Source organism: Lissotriton helveticus, chromosome 1_1, assembly GCF_964261635.1.
Source record: "Lissotriton helveticus chromosome 1_1, aLisHel1.1, whole genome shotgun sequence".
Lineage (NCBI taxonomy): Eukaryota > Metazoa > Chordata > Amphibia > Caudata > Salamandridae > Lissotriton > Lissotriton helveticus.
In genome coordinates this window covers 1,871,974,584-1,871,992,198 of record NC_136057.1, presented here as the reverse complement: position 1 = coordinate 1,871,992,198, position 17,615 = coordinate 1,871,974,584, and the positions used below count along the sequence as shown (strand labels likewise).

General features: G+C 48.5%; 1 protein-coding gene across 1 annotated transcript in view; it reads left to right on the top strand.

Annotated features, from left to right (window-relative positions):
- The window catches only part of COP1 (COP1 E3 ubiquitin ligase), a 922,999-nt gene that overhangs the window by 433,313 nt on the left and 472,071 nt on the right, over window positions 1-17,615 (top strand). The window lies entirely within an intron of this gene.

Below are 17,615 nucleotides of genomic sequence, written 5' to 3'. Positions count from 1 at the left end.
AGTGCTTTTTGGCGAGTAGCTCGCTTGGTGCCCTTCATTTATAGTGACTACACAAAGCCTGTGTACAGTGTTCTCATCCACCTAAACTTGTTCCTTTCTCCTCAGTGATAAAAAGTGTTTTTATTTTATTTTTATATTGATCTCAAATACCAGCTATTTATTTTGCCTAGAATTCGGGTGCCCGGTTGTGTGAATTTTTTCCCCCTGGCGGTAAGACTCCTGGTCAGCTCCCATTCAGCACCAAGTTCTGTCATTTCTGGGCATGCAGCTGGTGACTCTATGCTGCTAGCAACTTCAGGTCTCAGGATATCCCAGTTTCAAGGTGCCTTCAAACCCAAACTCTGAACAAAACAATGTTTCCAATTCTCATGGCTCTTTATCACCAACATTGTGACGCTTGATTTGACTGTGCTTGGATCTTGTCTTTCCCTAAAGGTTGCATCTGTTGTGCTATGTCGTGTTCACAAAATTCCCTAGAGATTGCGATAGACTAGTGACCCTCCCCGAATAACAGAGTTACTCTTTCAATGCAAAGCTTGCGATCCTCCATGTTCTCAATTTCATTATAAATGGGATGGCAGTCATGGTCAGTTAATGGTTTCAAACACTATTATGCTGTGTGTAAAGAACCTGAGCAGTGTTCTAATGCACACACATTGATATATGTGGTAATAAAAAATCAACTTTAATAACTATGCTGCACTGTATCTGGGGTCACCCTTTGCACCACCCCCTTTGAGCTAGGCCTTGACTGCTCGACCAAGCTGTCGCAGAGAGCTGAGGAGACTTGGGGACACTACTTTCCATAGCAGACAGTTAGTAGCGGACATCTGCAGTCCTACCTGAGATAGTGCTAAACTGTGACGGTGACTGCAAGGATTGGGGAACATACCTGAAACAAATGATGTCCATATGAAACAGGTGCTATCTCTGACTTAAAGATCATTTCTATAGAAAACGGTTCATGACATACTCTGCGAGCTTCCCCCGCTAGACCCCATGCATGGATTCATCCTGACTTGAAAACATCTTGTTACTTAGGCAGCACCTTGGGTCTAGTTGCTTCCTTAAAGGTAGTTTTTCTTACTTGAGCTGTTTACTTTAGTTCCCTATATTAGTGCAGGTGCCGTCTCCATTTGGATGATGTCTGGCAAGGAAGGCTCCGTATGTGCCTCATTTTCAGCAACTATGAGTCCTCGGAGGTCAGCAGCCTGTGCTTACGCGTGCCAACACACTTGGTTGTGCCTTGCTGCAGCTGTACCCATAACCTAGTCCCTGTGCCAGGCTCTATTTGGAGCTACGCTCTGCACCAGCTTTATGTGTGCGCGTCAGCCTAACCCACCTGCTCTGTCATTTGTGGGGCATTGTAGGCATTAGCATGCAAATAGCTTGCTTTCCTGGTAGCTTGGTTTTTCATCACACTGTAAAAGGCTACATTTTAATAGTCAAACAAACACATTTCATCCTCGTAGGACACAGTATAAGGCCTCTTGAGTGGCGTTGAGACAAATCACAAATGGTGGCGTTGTATACCAAAACGCGGGCTGCCAACTTTTACAAAATCAGCATTCTCAAGCTGAGCCAGTTACTGGCATGTTACAGGGAGGGGGGTTGCTGAACAGTAACTACCGAATTTGATGCTCAGCCACTCTCGTTTCCCAGTTGCACAGCAAACAGTGGAGCCATTAGACCATGCCTTCTCACACCACTTGTGTTAGATGGTAAAATATATACCACAATTCATTTTGCAAAGCTAACATACACTACATTTACTAAATGCGAACCCAGATCTGTTGTGAAAGGGTGATTCCTAAAACGTTATTGATTTGAGGTTTTTGGCTTTGGGGAGCAAATGCCTTACTTAACCAACTGGAGGGACAGTTCGCTCAGTTGGTGTTGCAGGACTTTCTGGTTTGAGTAATTCCACACTGACTCACAACCTTGGGAGTACGCTTTGGTGTCTGGTCACAAGGGCTCGGCGGTTAGAAGTGTTCACCAGAGGAACACTTTAATTATCTCAGTATTTCTGTTTCTAGTAGATACTCTATCTAACCACAGATTCCTCAAAGTCCCTCCCACGTTCATGTTCCTTGCAATGGACTCTTTTCTTTATCCTTGAAATGTCCCAGTTTAGCAATCTGCACTCTGTCAAATTTGATTAATTGAGGGACAGAATTCAGAAAGAAACTGACATAAGCGTGCAGGGGAGGAGGCTGTTTGCTATGGCTAGATGTGATCCTCACAATGCCATCTACTGGCGCACAAGGGGATTTCTGAGAACATTCTCCATTTGCCATCTAGTGCCTGGACGGTAATCACAAGGTGAGGAACTCATCATTTTTAGTTCCAGTAATGTTTTTATGTATTGTATCATACAAAGATAAGGTGGGCCTTCCCACCTGCAACCAATAATTCTTCTAAAATTGAATAAACAGTGTCTCTCTCCCCCACCCCACTTCCCTCAAATCACCACCTTGCTTTGGAAAATGTTTAGAAAATCAGTAGCTAATATTCAGTAGCCTCATGGAAGCCACACATCATTCTCAGCAGAATGTCTGTGATGGAACAGTAGACGCAGTGCTCTGAGGCGACTGGCACGGGAGAGCCCTATTTCCTTGACTGAGGTATTGCAGGATCGGATCGTGTTCCACATCGTTGCAAATTCATCTGAGGTGTCTTGCATTTTATAGGCTATCTTCTTATGTGCCAGGAGCAGCAATACCCTCAGTAACCACAGGCAGATATTAGGGGTGAGATCTTTTCCCCCAAAGACTCAAGATGGTCTGTTTAGCTGCAAAGAGGAAGTGTGAGATCCTCTTCCTTTTAAGTGGAATGAAGTGGATAAATGGTCTTCAGGGGCAGTCCCAGTATGTTCGAGGTGGGATCTTACTCCAAGGGTTGTCTTTTAATGGAGGTGATGGCCGCAGGACCTCCTCCCAAAGCTGACCCAAACGAGGGCAGGTCCACAGAATGTGGTAGAGTGTCCCTGTCCCCCCACACGCCTTGCAGCAGTCCCCTGATTTAGTACTTTCCCGCCTATTTAGATGTGCTGGTGTGTAGTGCCACCTGTAGAAGATCTGTACAGCTTTTCCCTTCCCTGTGCATATATCTGGAAGTTGGCCATGCGTATATGTATGTCACCCATTAGTTTATCATCTAGGATGACACCCAGGCCCTCCTCCCACCAAGGCTTAAAAGTTGGGCGTGGAGTATATTTGGGAGACTGAAGTATCAGGACGCAGAAAGGGTTTGTAAGAACCGCTCTAAGAACGCGAGTGGTCCTGTAGCTGCAACCTTTACCCCAGGTTGTAGCACCCAGTGTTTGATTTGCGGTAGTGGAATCTCTCCCGCTCGAGGATCTGGTATGCCAAATTGATGTTTTTAAAGGCCCTGATTTTGCTATTATGGAACATATTTCAGATCAGATACCAGCCTCCAGCAATCCATGTTCGATACTGCGATCTTCCCAAACCCGGGGCAAAGTCTCAAGTCCCATGTATCAGGTTAGAGGAGACTGATACGCAGCAGCTCCCCTGTAACGAGAGAGGTAGTCCCAGGTCTCAAGTGTAACCCTTGTAACCGGGGAAATGTGGAGATTGTGGCCATGCTGCTATCTGGGCAGGCAGAGGACCTCTGCCAGTGGCCTACCCGCCATAGTCTGGTCGGTGAAGACCAGGACTTGGCCATCTCCTCTTGGAACCATTGCACCATGAATTTGACTCGAGCCACTAGATAATAGAGGTGGATATCAGGGTTGCCCGACTCTCCGTATTTTGGATGGAGTGTACTGCTTCTGTGCTTGTCAGGGGGATCTGGGTTTGAAGTTATCCCTCATGTATGCACATAAGTCCAGGGTCGGGGTCACCCCCAGCTACAGTAGGGAATCAAGTATTCACCAGAAAGATGTCACTAATTTGAGTTGGTGTAGGAGTGCTTTCCCTTCCGGATATCACCAGTTCCGCTGATTTCCCAAGATTGACTTTCAGGCCTGGCAGCGCCCTGTATTCTCCCAGTTGCGGCGAGATGTTCTGCAAGGAATGCACTGGGTCGATCATGGTGAGCAGGATATCATCGTCAAAGGCTGATACCTTAAAGGTGTCTTGTTGGAAGGGGACTCCGTGGTTCTCCCCGTGATCTGATGTATTATTTTAAAATATTGAGACAGGAAAAGGAACATGATTTCACGCAATTTTCACACAAGTTTCAGTATAGTGGAGCTTATAAATTATGTTGATTTTCATTTGTGTAGCGTTCATTTCGATTGTTATGGCATTGTTGTACATTCTCCGTGGCTGCAATTTCCTGCGGATCGGTTATGTTAAAAGGGCTTTATAGAGCGGGTAGCTAGTCAAAGAGTGTCCCGGCAGTAAGGGCAAAGATAAGCGCGAACCAACTGTCTAATGGACAAAGAGGCAGGTTTTAAGCATTTTCCTAAATCGCCTTTCATCTTCCATTAACCAGAGTTCTAAAGGAAGGTTGTTCCAGCCCGCTTGCCCCTAAAGAGAAAGACCGCCTGTTAGCTCTTGTGAGGCGGACTGTCGAAGCCATGGCTAAGTGATTATTGGAGGAGCACAGCTTTCTCAAAGGGTTGGAATAGGATCTCCTAGAGGACAAAAAATATGGTCCAGAATGTTGCAGCGCTCTGTACACTAGAAGAGAAGTCTTAAAAAGAATCTGCTTGTGTACAGGAAGCCAGTGCAAATTCCGCAAATGTGGAGAAAGGTACTCCCTTCTAGGTAGACTGAGAACAAGCCTTCAGCATTCTGCACTGTTTGAAGTTTACTCACAAGATATTGCGGGCGACCTACGTATAAGGCATTGGCATAGTCCAGCCTGGACATGACCAATGCCAAGACAACAGTAATCCGAATTGGGACTGACAAAAAGTGCAGGGATTTCTTCTGGAAAATGCCATCAGTCAGACCGGAGGATCCTTCATTTGATAGTCCCTTTTGTTTTCCGTTGTGTTTGGTTGTGTGTGGTTAGTAAAGAATTTGTGTGGGTTAGTAAAATTAGTGTGATCTAGGAAGATCGTTATTGTGTTATTTGTGAGTGGCGGGTATGCTAAAGGATTTTAAAAAATGTTCTTGATTTTTTGGGGAGGGGAGAAAAGTGTGATACATTTTCAGTTGCATGCTGTAATGATGGGAATGTCCCCTGCATGGTAAACTTGCATCTACCCCTACCCTGAAAGACCGGACTGCATATGAAACTGATATCCTGACTTATTTTTTAGCCCAGCTAGCATGATGATCTAGTGTGGCTTAGTCCCATGGAGGATAAAGCCAAGATGCAGAAATTGTTATGTGATTTAAAGGAGTGCGCTAAGCGTTGCATATGTAAAGACATGGGACTGTTGTCTATCTCTTCGTTTGTAAACATACAGTGGTGGAGGTAGCATTTGGATTTTTGGAGAATAGTCATGAACCCACCTTTTTTCTTTATCGGTTGGTGCAGCCTACCGACCTCAAATGTGTGAAGTTCTGACAAATGTAACACCCAGACCCTTTTGCAGAAAATCTGTGAGCATGTCCAATATATGCATTCTTGGTGGATGTTTGGCACATTTATGGTAGCAAGACCCACCCCTTGTGTGGTGAGAGCATGATTGCTGGGAGCAGTGCGATACATTTTGGATTGCCAGCGATTTAGCATAGCACACGATGGATTGGCACATCTTCCTAGACAGTGAAAGCGTATTGCCTGTATTCCTCTGGGTGTTCAGGGGAGATCCAGTCAGAGAAGTGAGGGAGAATGAGACAGGGCTACCTCTAGAAATTCTATAATTACTTTTTAGCAGGAGATTGCTGATTAGTTCTTCCTCAGCATTGACATTTGGTGGCTTGTAGTGGATATTGTGTGTCAGCAGCTTCTGGTTTTAAAGATGAGGAAGTTTCTGATTGGGGCCTGCCCTTTTGTCTGTTCCTGATTGCTACTTCAGGAAGGTTGATGACCGCCAAGAGCAGAGTTTTCACACTTTGTTACACATGTTTTAGATCCATCTGCTTGAAGCCAGCATCCTCTCTACATGCTGTGAGTGCCATTACCGTGCAGAAGGGCTATGGCAGCACTACACCCAGAAAATTACATTTTGAAAGGAGGCCACCTCAAATATGTCCCATGTCCTTAGACAGTGGTTCCACACCCCTGTCTAGAAAATGAATATACAAGTTGGACCCAAACCACTCCAATTTCAAGTTCTTCCTGACTAAGGAAAGGAGCGCCCTCATAGTACTTAAGAGAGCTACTGTGCAACCAGAGCTAGTGTCCTCCAGACTGCCAGTCTTCCAGAGGTGAATGAACATCACCTGAAGTCTGCACTTCATGCTGGAGAAGGTGTGGGTCTGTCTAGAAGCCAACTTGTCTGCTCAGAGAGGGAAGGAGCTTGCCTAGCCCTACAGTAGTTTACCCTGTTCAGGAAAAGAATGTGGTCATGTTCCTGATGTGTGAAACACACAGAAGAAGCTGGCTTGCGTGAGGGTTTCAGTCAGCAATAAAATTTAAGAGGGGTAACCTGGCTTCTCAACATGGTTCTATTTGCGCACCATGTGAAGAGATATCCGCTTTAAGGACAAGCGTGCTGTCTGGCATCTCCACTTTGACCTGAGGGACCAGCATGCTGCTGCAGCAGAGCTGTGCATCCAGTCATCATTGCTGCTGCAGCGGAGGACTTCCCGATGGCCCAGAGGGTGCAATTACAAAGGAGATGACAAATGCTGATTTCTGTCCTGCTGTACACCAACTCTGGGTTGGCTCCAAAGGCGGGCCTCCGCCATGACCCTTCTCCCACTGTCGGATGACTCTGCAGTGTGACTGCAAAGGGTGCAGCCCACTGCAGCCATGCCAGTCACTCCTCTGCACTGTCGCATAACAGAAAGCCATGTTTGAAAGAATGGGAGACTATGCTCTAGAGCTAATACTGAAATCCGGCAAACTCTTTAGTAAGATACAATTTGAACTGACCTATGGGTCCCCCACTTTGGGCAATCCTCGCATAACCAATTAGTGTACTTACACCTGAGCCGATTCTTGCCTGTGTGTCCACACTGAGGCATGTCCCATTAAATGAGAGTTAGTTACAGCCATAGGATTATGGGGCAGGGATTTTATGAATGTTGTAAATGTAGCGTTGGGAGAATCCTGAAACTATACCCTATTCGTTTGTGTAGTATTAGGTTTTTATGCTATTAAATTACTTGTGTTATTCTTCTCTTTTCACAAGAAAAGCACTGGGCTGGGTAGCATATTTCTTGTCTTTTATTGACTGCTGAGTTCTGGATTATTCCCCCCCCCCCACACACACACACATACACAACCTACCTTCCTGGGAAGCCTTTGACTGGTCATCATTGCTACCTTGAGAGTCAAGCTCAGAAATTGTGTATTTGACCCAGTTTGTAGAGGCATAGTAAGATAGACATAAGTCCCCACAATTGTGGCCAGTAGCCCCTGCCTGTCCCGTGGCACCCTGAATGGGGTCTGACACTCGGTAAGAGTATATTGCTTTTTAGGTCTTGCCTACGCAGCGCGTAAGCGTTTCTTAGGAAGGACCTCTTGGAATCGCTCAGGACTTTTTGGGAAACTTGTGCATGTACTGCACTGTTCTCAATGAGCCCTCATGCATGTGTGGCGTTTACCTTGCGGGAGCGAGTAGCACCGCCATCTTTTTGCAATTATCGCGCCTGCTGCTCGCTCCCGTAAGGTAAACGCTGCACGTCGCTTTAACTTTCGGGCCGCACTTGTCTTTTTTAAAAGTGTATATTGGTTGCTAAGGACAACAAGATGTTCTCTCGTATAGATCTCGCAAGATCTGCTAGCAAGGAATCCGGAAGAAGGCCCGCCCACCTTTTGCGTGCGCCCGTTGCTTGGAGCCGTGCTTGTTTTTTTTTTTCATTATGGGTACTTCGCTTTTAATTTTCATTACCGCTATTCAGGTATGTCTGGGCTGCTCCCTCAGATGCTGAGGAACGTGTACAGAGGAGAGCTCTGTAAGTGAAGAGACGAAACAACAAAAACCCAGGAGCAGCCATCTAGGGGCCTGGAGAGGTCAGTTTGAAACCCGAGAGCTTCCGCAAGACCACGTGACCTGAAAGGAATTCCAGCTTCACATAGCAAACTGATGAGACCTGATCCTGTTCCGGGCAGCTTCACATCAGACTCACTTGGATGCCTCAAGAAATCACTCAGATCGGCTCCCCTTCTTTGCACCACCTCCTGGCAAGGGACCAACAGGCACACCTTTCCCTTGTAGGTTAGATGACACCAAGCACCCAACGAATTTGTCACAGACTGATTAATAATTCATTATGAATGAATGACGATTGTCTCTCGAATTAATAACCACTTTTAAATGTAGAAAAATAGGAGCTAGACCTGTTGGGATTTGAACCCAGGTGTTTCTACGGGGGAGATTTTAACACTTACTCAGCAGCCTCACACATTTCTAACTTCTAGCATCTGAAGGAAATGTCAGTCAAATGAAATTCCCTGCAAAGAGTTCTCAAATACTTTTCTTCGAAAGTGAATAGGCAGACACGTTTGAGAGCAGCTTGGCCGACCTTAGATCACAGAAGTTGGTCACGTTTATTTCCGGTCATCGAATAGATTTGTATATTTAGATTTTCAACTTGGTAGTCAAGGTCCCCATTTTAAAAGAGGCTGCATTGGTAACCAGATTTTCAAACACCAAAATCAGGACAGACTACACACATAGAGGTAGTACTGCTAATGTGAAGTATTAGCATAGGGTAAAAGTAATTGCACTCACTAATGTAGGGCTGTGGCAGCTCCAGAGACATTGCTAGTTATGTAAGTTACATTTAAATCTAAAACAATATTTTCACCACAAAAGTAAAACATATTATAATTTTGTGGAAATGAAACACTTGTTATGAAAAAAAAATGTTATGAGGCCTTACTTACCATTTTGAGCAAACTGAAGGCAAGAATTATCACACAGTAGTAAGAGATGGGGGAATTCGAGTTAAGGACTATGGTTACAGAATTATCAACAAACCAGAACAATCCTTTAAACACTCATGTCATTGGGCCCACTTCCTACAAAATAAACAAGAAGAACTCTAATCTTTAGAGTCCATTTCCCTCCTCAAATAATAGTCATATAATAGACAACACATCTACCTATAACCCTTGACAACATACCCATACAGAATCTAAAACAAGCATTGGCATAGCCAATAGGTCTCGCCTGTGGGACCTTATAAGTGTTTAGTTATGCAGCACAATATCCTTGGTGCAACAACATCAACCGTTGCATGGCTAAACACTTATAAGGTCCCAAAGGCGAGACCTATTGGCTATGCCAATGCTTGGTATTGTATTGCTACAGACCGCTCCAGCTGTCTATCGCCGAGACTATCATATGTAATGCTACACCCTTGCTCATGTTGAGTCTGCTTCCTTGACATTCTCAGTTATTTGTTTTGTACTGGTGGCTTCGTCTATATTATGTGTTTATCCCTCCCCTGGGGCATATATTACTTACACTTGCTTTTCATTGGCTTGGGTGTAGCGTTCCACTGCTAACGTCATGGAACTACTTTTTCTGTTTAAAGAAATAATAATAATTGTTTAGCACTCTATTGCAGTGCCATAGGGGCTTAAAGGGGCCAGGCACCCCTATAAAAAAAACTTAACGTCCCGCCACCCGCCTCCAAATGAGCTAGTAGAAGGTTTGGCTCACATGTTAAGGTTAAGAGATACTTTTTAAATCAAAACCTTAGCTCTTGTTGACACTTCTTTCACCACAGGAGACAAGTTAAAATGAAATACCCGCACTGCCTTGTGAAGAAAACATCAAACCTTTTCCTTAATTTGAAGCTGCTCCAGCATATAGTGATACTTATAATGCTGCATAAGTGACTACAATGCATGCATTAGTGAAAGGCATATTTTACTTGTCAACTATCCTTTTTTTTATCATGTTGCGCTCTCCCTCTGTTTAGGAAAAACATTGGGGCAGGCTTACTAAGACATAGTCATGTAAAGTGGTGCATCCTCTGGGAAGGGGATTTACTTTCCAACACAAAAGTTGTTTTGTGCTGCAAAGGTTCCCTTTCCTAAGTGCAAATTGTGTTTTACGTCACTTTGCAACTAGAGGGGGGGTTACATGGGTGGTACTTGGGCGTTACAGCACAAACACCCATGTTTAATTGATACCTGGTCTACTAAGCTAGACCGACTGGTCTTTGCATACAAAAATAACTTCTCCTTCAAGCAAGTACAAAGATGGATGTTATTTCTGTTAACATTTCACACATTGTATTGCATTTCACACAGTGCACTGTACAGCACATATCCAGTGTGTGGACTATTATAAAAATTGCATAGGATACTTTACTAAAAGGATATACTGCTAGTTCAAAACCTATGCTAGAAATTATATACACACATGTGCACCATGGTGCGAGGTGTGTGCATTGCACTAGGCAGCCTGTTTGTGTACGAGCACATGGGAAGAAAGTGCCCACAGGAAACCATTTTGATTAAATCTGGTTCTGTGCTGCTTCTTTTCCCTCGAGCAGCAAAGCTCAGCAAATTTGGTTGCTATATTGAGTTGAACTAAAAATGTAGTTAATCTAAGCTGTTATTTCACCTCTTTTTCCAAGCTATCCTGCCTGAAATACTTATCATCCCTGGTCCATTTCCCAAATCACCAGATCTCTCTCCCACCCCCCTGTGCTCATCCATCCATTTAGTGTTTTGAAGGTTACTTAGGATAGAATAATCAGTCTATAAGCAAACAATGACCTGATGTGGGATTCTAAGGCTGGTATTGCGAGTGGCTGGGGCTCACATGGACACCAGAAAACGGACACAGGGTACGAGCAATGCAGCATAGCCCGTGGCAAGGGGACACCAACACTCTCAGTGCCACAGGAGCACTAACATTGACTTGGGTACAACAACAAATGTAGCATGGGCAAATCTATGCCAACTCTAGGTCACTTTCGCAGAGGGCACTGAAACAGGAGCCCTAATACTGACATGATAACAGCGACACTGCAGCATGGATGTGGGGCGCAGACATTAGTGCTTGACACTGACAGGGGCATCAACACTGACATAGGAGCACCATCAGTCTCACGGAAACACTGTTCCAAAAGCACAGTCACTCGAACAAAGACGCAGGCGCAACAACACTTCCATCCGAAGTTTGACTTGAAACAGTGACACTGGAGTGCTGATGTGGGGATAAACATCGATGCTGGGACAACCGCAAGTGCCAGTGACACTGGGAGATTGAAAAAGGATACTACAGTCTCATAATAAAATTATGATGCGTGGGAAGAACACCAGGACAGTGAAATGGCACAGAGACACGAACACAAGGGCGCTGACTGGAGGAACACAAAACTCAGGTAGACACATGGTTATTGACATGGGGGACTGACATGGGCCTGCTGACACAAGGACACTGGCATACTGATCCAGCCATTGACACTAATGCAGACACAGGGCACCTCCAGTGAGAATGTCTGGGAACACAGGCACTAAACAAGAGGGCAGTAACAAAGTGACAATGACATTGTGAGGTTGCCACTAGTACATGGACAATGGCACAAAAGAAGTGAGATGGGGTCATTGACGCTAGGGCACTAACACCAGGGCACTGACACTGAATAGATGGAGAAAGGAGGGCACTGGGACAGTTGGAGACTGACATTACAGTGGTAACAGTGGGATAATGACACAGACATTGAGATGTGCATATTGGGACTTAGACTCTGGCATGGGCACACAACCTGGCAAAGGGATAAATGGACAAGGAGACACAGGCAGTTTTGCAGGAATCCTGGCATTTGGACAATGATGTGGGGACACTTAAACAGGGACACTGTGAATGTATCTGACAGTGGGAGACACAATGTGCCATGGGTGCACAGCCACTCAATGTTGCTGAACAAGGTGCTGAAAGTTACATAAGGTCACTGGCAGTTGGGGTCAGGAAGCATAGGGACACTAACGAATGAACTCAAGGATCTGAAAGAGACACGTTAGTGATAGATTCCTTACCTTAGAATATCCACAGGCGTCAGGCTGCATCCAGAAAGTTTTGCTAGCAGTACCTCTGCGCGTCAGTAGGTGGCTTCCTGCGGCTACTCGTCCGTCGCTGGCGTCGTAAGCGCCAAGATGACGTCACAGAGACTACTTAGGCGCCACCCATGCGCGCTGACGTCAGTTCTTTCTTTTTCCGCGCCAGTAAGCGCGGATCCCGTTAGAGCACGTACCGTTGTCACTTTTTGACTATCTTTTTTGGGTCTTTTTTGTCTCTTGTTGGTCTTTTCTGGTGCATGTAAGGATGCCTGGTCCTGTGGGGCCTGCCATCGCAATATGTTGGTGGCGGACCCCCATGACATCTGTCTCTTCTTCCTGCACGACCACGACTCCCGGTCCTGTCTGGACTGTCGAGCCATGGCCCCGAAGGCCTTGAGGGAGAAGCGCCGGAAGTTGCTTGAAGTTCGGCATTCGTCCCAGTGCGGTTTGCGGTCCAGGGGCCGTTCTAGAGAATGCTCGCGGGGCCACCATCGCCGCTCCTCGGGCTCCAAGTCTTCACCCACAGATTCGGGTACGAGGCAACACAAAAAGAAGTCGAAGAAGCGTTGTCGCTCTCCGCCGTCCCCCCGTCGGTCCCCAGATGCGGACGAGTGGGACAGGGGTTCCGTCCCTGCGGCTGCTTCGGAGCCTGGGAGTTCCGCAGCATACCCGCCTTACCCGGGTCAGTCAGCGACTCCCGCACAGGTGCAAGAGTTTCTTGCTGCCATGGACCGCCTGTTTAGGCCGCGGGCTCCCGCTGGTGTGCCTTTGGGCCCCGCGGTCCCGTGTCAGGATCCTGCTGAACCGTTAACTCCACTGGCGCCGCAGGATCCTGCGCCGTTGGCTCCGACCACGGTGCCACGAGGTCCCACGCTGATCCTGCCCCAGTGCCACCTTCGACTCCGCCTGCAGCGCCGCAGTGGATGCCGTTGGTTCCACCTCTGCCCCGGTTCCCGGCGCCATTTTCGGTGCCGTTTTTTCCTTCCCCGGACCCTCCCCCGCTGCCGGCGGAGGTGGAGGACGACTGGGAAGGGTCCGAGGACCCTCTTGCTCGTCAATGTGTCTCTGAGCAGGATTGGTCGGATGACTTGGAGAAGTCTGGCGGCCTCGACATCTCTTCTGATCCGCGGTTTGCCTCTCCCCCACCCACTATGGAGGAAGGTGCCTCTTACACGGTGGTGCTCCATCGGGCAGCTTAGGTCCTTAACCTTGATATCCCTACGGTGGCCGTAAAGACTAATCTCCTCACTTAGGTACTCCAGTCTGCGCCCACTTCATCGGACCCACTGCTGCCCTTTAATGACGCCCTCACTCACATCTTGTTGGGCACTTGGTCGGGTCTTCCACAGGGGCCCTTGTGGATAAGAACGTCGCCCAACCTTTTTTGGCACCCACACCCGGCGCCGGGTGTCCCTGCCTTTCTGACCACTAATCTGAAGCCCGAGAGTCTGGTCAGTTAAGGTTAAACATCCCAGAATGCCTTTCCCATGGACCTGCCGGATAAGGACTCTAAAAGGCTGGAGCAGCTCAGCAAGCGGTTGTTCTCCTCGGCCAGCTTGGGGCTGCGTTCGGTGAACACCGCATGTCTGTTGGGCAGCTATTCCCACGGAGTGTGAGATACCATTGCTCAGGTGTTACCTCAGTGCCTGGAAGAGGTCCAGGCTGTGCTGTCCCAGGCTGTGGCCGAGGGTAAGGATGCGGCTAAATTCGCCATTTGTTGTGGCTTAGACATCGCTGACTCCCTCGGTAGGGCAATTTCAACGACTGTGGCGCTTCATCGCCACGCCTGGTTGAGATCTATGGGGTTCTCTCCGGACGTCCAGAGCTCGCTCATGGACATGCCCTTTGACGGCACTCGCCTGTTTGGTGATAAGGCCGACAGTGCGCTGGAGCGTTTTAAGGACTCTCGGGCACGGCCAAGTCCTTGGGCCTTTCTGCCTTGCACCCGGCCACGTCTACTTTTTATTCCTTTCTTGGCCATGGGAGGGGCGCCCCTGCCCACTCATTCAGACAGAAGCCTTCGCAGAATCATACTCAGCGAGGCCGTGGAGGCCGCTGTGGTGGCACAGGGGGCCAGCGTGCGGGTCAGTCCACCTCCGCCCCTGCGACATCCGCCTCAAAGCCTTCCTAGTCCGAGCTTTGGGGTGCACCCCATGCCTGTGGGTGGCAGGATTCAACATCACTTCCCCCACTGGCGTTCTGTCACTTCGGACAGGTGAGTGCTGCAAATTGTCCGAAGGGGTTACTCCCTCCCCTTCGAGTCTGCCCCCTCAGCCATGCCACCTCAGTTCCACCGCATGTCGGGGGATCACTTTGCGCTTCTCCAGCAGGAAGCCATGGCCCTCCTGGCCAAGGGGGCCATCGAGCGCGTTCCTGGGCCAGAGGTAGGACGTGGTTGTTATTCCCACTACTTTCTGGTCCCCAAGAATAACAAAGGGGGCCTGCACCCCATTTTGGACCTCGGGAACGTCGGTCGCTTCCTCTGGAAGGAGAAGTTCAAAATGTTGACTCTGACTCAGGTCTTGGCTGCCCTCGACCCTGGAGATTGGATGGTAGCGTTGGACTTGCAGGACGCATATTTTCACATCCCCGTCCTGCCGGCCCACCGGCGTTACCTGCGGTGCACGGTAGGCCGGGAGCATTTTCAGTTTGCTGTGCTCCACTTCGGCCTTACCAGCGCCCCGCGGGTGTTCACGAAAGTGATGGCCGTGGTCGCAGCTCAACTGCGCAAGTCAGGGGTGTCAGTCTTCCCCTACCTCGATGACTGGTTTTTGAAGGCGGGCTCGCCCCAGGCAGTCGTCACCCACCTTCAGACTACGGCCGACCTCCTGCATTTGCTGGGGTTCTCCAACTATGTACCGAAGTCGCACCTGAGTCCCTCTCAGAAGCTCCCCTTCATCGGAGCGGTTCTGGATTCGACGCGGTTTCTGGTTTATCCTACCGAGCAGCGAGTCCGGGATATTCAGGCTATGATTCTGATCTTTCAGCCTCTATCCCCGGTTTCAGTCAGGATGACCCTCCGGCTCCTGGGCCTGATGGCCTCCTTCATCCTGCTGGTGCAACATGCCAGATGACGTATGCGGGCTCTGCAGTGGGACCTGAAGTTCCAGTGGGCACAGCATCAGGGCAACCTGTCCGATCATGTCCAGATCTCGGAGGGCACTGCTCAACAACTGCAGTGGTGGCTCACGAATCGCGATTGGGTCACTGGCAGATCCCTCTCCTTTCCCCAACCGGAGCACACAGTGGTGACAGATGCGTCCCTCCTGGGATGGGGAGGCCACTTGGGAGAGGCGGAGATCAGAGGCATCTGGTCTTCGGCAGAGTCCAGGCTCCATATCAACCTTTTGAAGCTTCGGGCTATCCGTCTTGCACTGAAAGTATTCTTTCCCTCTGTCCGGGAAAGTGAAGTGCAGGTGTTCACGGACAACACCACCGCCATGTGGTATTGCAACAAACAGGGCGGGTGGGGTCCTGTACCCTATGTCAGGAGGCTCAAGGCATTTCCTTGGTGGTTCAACACCTGGCAGGTTCTCTGAACGCCAGGGCGGAGAAACTCAGCTGCCGGTGCATGATGGATCACGAATGGCGTCTGCACTCGGACGTGGCACAAGATCTCTTTCAGCAGTGGGGAGAGCCTTGGTTAGATCTATTCGCCACAGAAGAGAACGTGCAATGTCATCGGTTCTGCTCGTTGGAATTTCCAAAGCGGCACTCGCTCAGCAAGGCTTTTCGTCATGAGTGGAGCTGCGGTCTATTGTACGCCTTTCCGCCGATACTACTTCTGCCCAAAGTGCTGAAGAAGAATCAGCGCAACCGGGCCCAAGTCATTCTTGTGGCTCCGGATTGGACACGAAGATACTGGTATCCCGAGCTGCTCAGCATGGCGATCGATCCCCTGATCCTTCTACCTCTTCAGGAGTATCTTCTGTTGTAGCAGCAGGTGACGGTCCTCCACCCGAACCTGTCCAGCCTCCACCTCCATGCGTGGAGATTGAGCGGTGACAGTTGACAGCTTTCGATCTTCCTCCCGAAGTCTGTGATGTCATTCTGGCATCCAGACGTCCCTCCACTAAAACGGTATATGCCTGCCTGTGGAACAAGTTTGTGGCATGGTGTGCAGAAACGTCTGTGAATCCCCTTTCTGCCCCGCTTTCCCAAGTCCTTCTGTTCCTCCTTTCCATGGCCCAGCAGGGCTCTGCTCTGGGCACTCTTAAAGGTTATCTTTCGGCCATCTCTGCCTTATTACGGCTTCCAGATCAGTCTTCTCTTTTTAAGTCCCCGGTTGTTAACCGTTTTCTGAAAGGCATAATGCACATGTTTCCTCCTGTGCCGTTTATCATGCCTCAATGGGACTTAAACCTTGTCTTTACATATCTGTTGTGCGCTCCCTTCGAGCCCCTTCATAACTGTCCTTTGCGTCTTCTTTCTCTCAAGGCGGATTTCCTGGTGGCTATCACCTCTGCCAGAAGAGTGAGTGAGCTCCAGGCTCTTTCTTCCAAACCAACTTTCCTTTCTGTTTATCCGGACAAGGTGATTTTAAGGACCTGTCCTTCTTTCTTGCCAAAGGTTGTCACGCCCTTCCACATCAGGCAGACCATCACTTTGCCCACCTTCTTTCCGCTTCCCCATCCTTCCAAGGAGGAAGAAAGGCTCCACCGTCTGGACCAAAAACGTGCGCTCTCGATCTATCTGAAGTGCACACAACAGTTCCGGGTGGATGACCAGCTCTTTGTTGGCTACGTGGGCGCCATAAAAGGTTGGGCCGTGCACAAAAGGACCATCTTTTGGTGGGTCGTTCTTTGCATCAAAGCCTGTTACTCCTTGGCTAAGAAGGAGCCTCCTGTGGGGCTGCCTGCCCATTCTACCAGCAGCCACTACTGCTTTGGGACGCGGTGTCCCCTTGCAGGACATTTGTCAGGTAGCTACGTGGGCTTGGCTGCACACGATTGCCAAACATTACTGTCTTGACAGTCAAGTCCGGAGAGACGGCTTCTTTGGCCGTTCTGATCTTCGTGACTTTCTGCTGTAATCTTGTTCGCAGACCCACCACAGGGGTTGGTATTGCTGGGGTATCTATTCTAAGGTAAGGAATCTATCACTAACGTGTCTCTTTCAGATGCACAAGTTACTACTTGTGTAACGATATATCTGTAAGCGACATTAGTTAGTGATAGATTCCTTACCGCCCCACCCATCCTCCCAGTTCTGCGACCTGATTTCTAGGGTTAAGGACATTGCTTTCTTGGGCCCTAGTTTCTTGGCACCAGTGGTCCGTTTCTTGAATGGCTCTGCATTCCTTGCGCCGAAAGTCATGTACAGAACTGACGTCAGCCCGCATGGGTGGCGCCTAAGTAGTCTCCGTGACATCATCTCGTCGCTTACGACGCCAGCGACGGACGCAGAGCTGCATGACGCCACCTACTGACGTGCAGAGGTACTGCTAGCAAAACTTTCCGGATCCAATCTGACGCCTGGGGATATTCTAAGGTAAGGAATCTATCACTAACTAATGTCTCTTACAGATATATTGTTACACAAGCAGTAACTTGTGCATT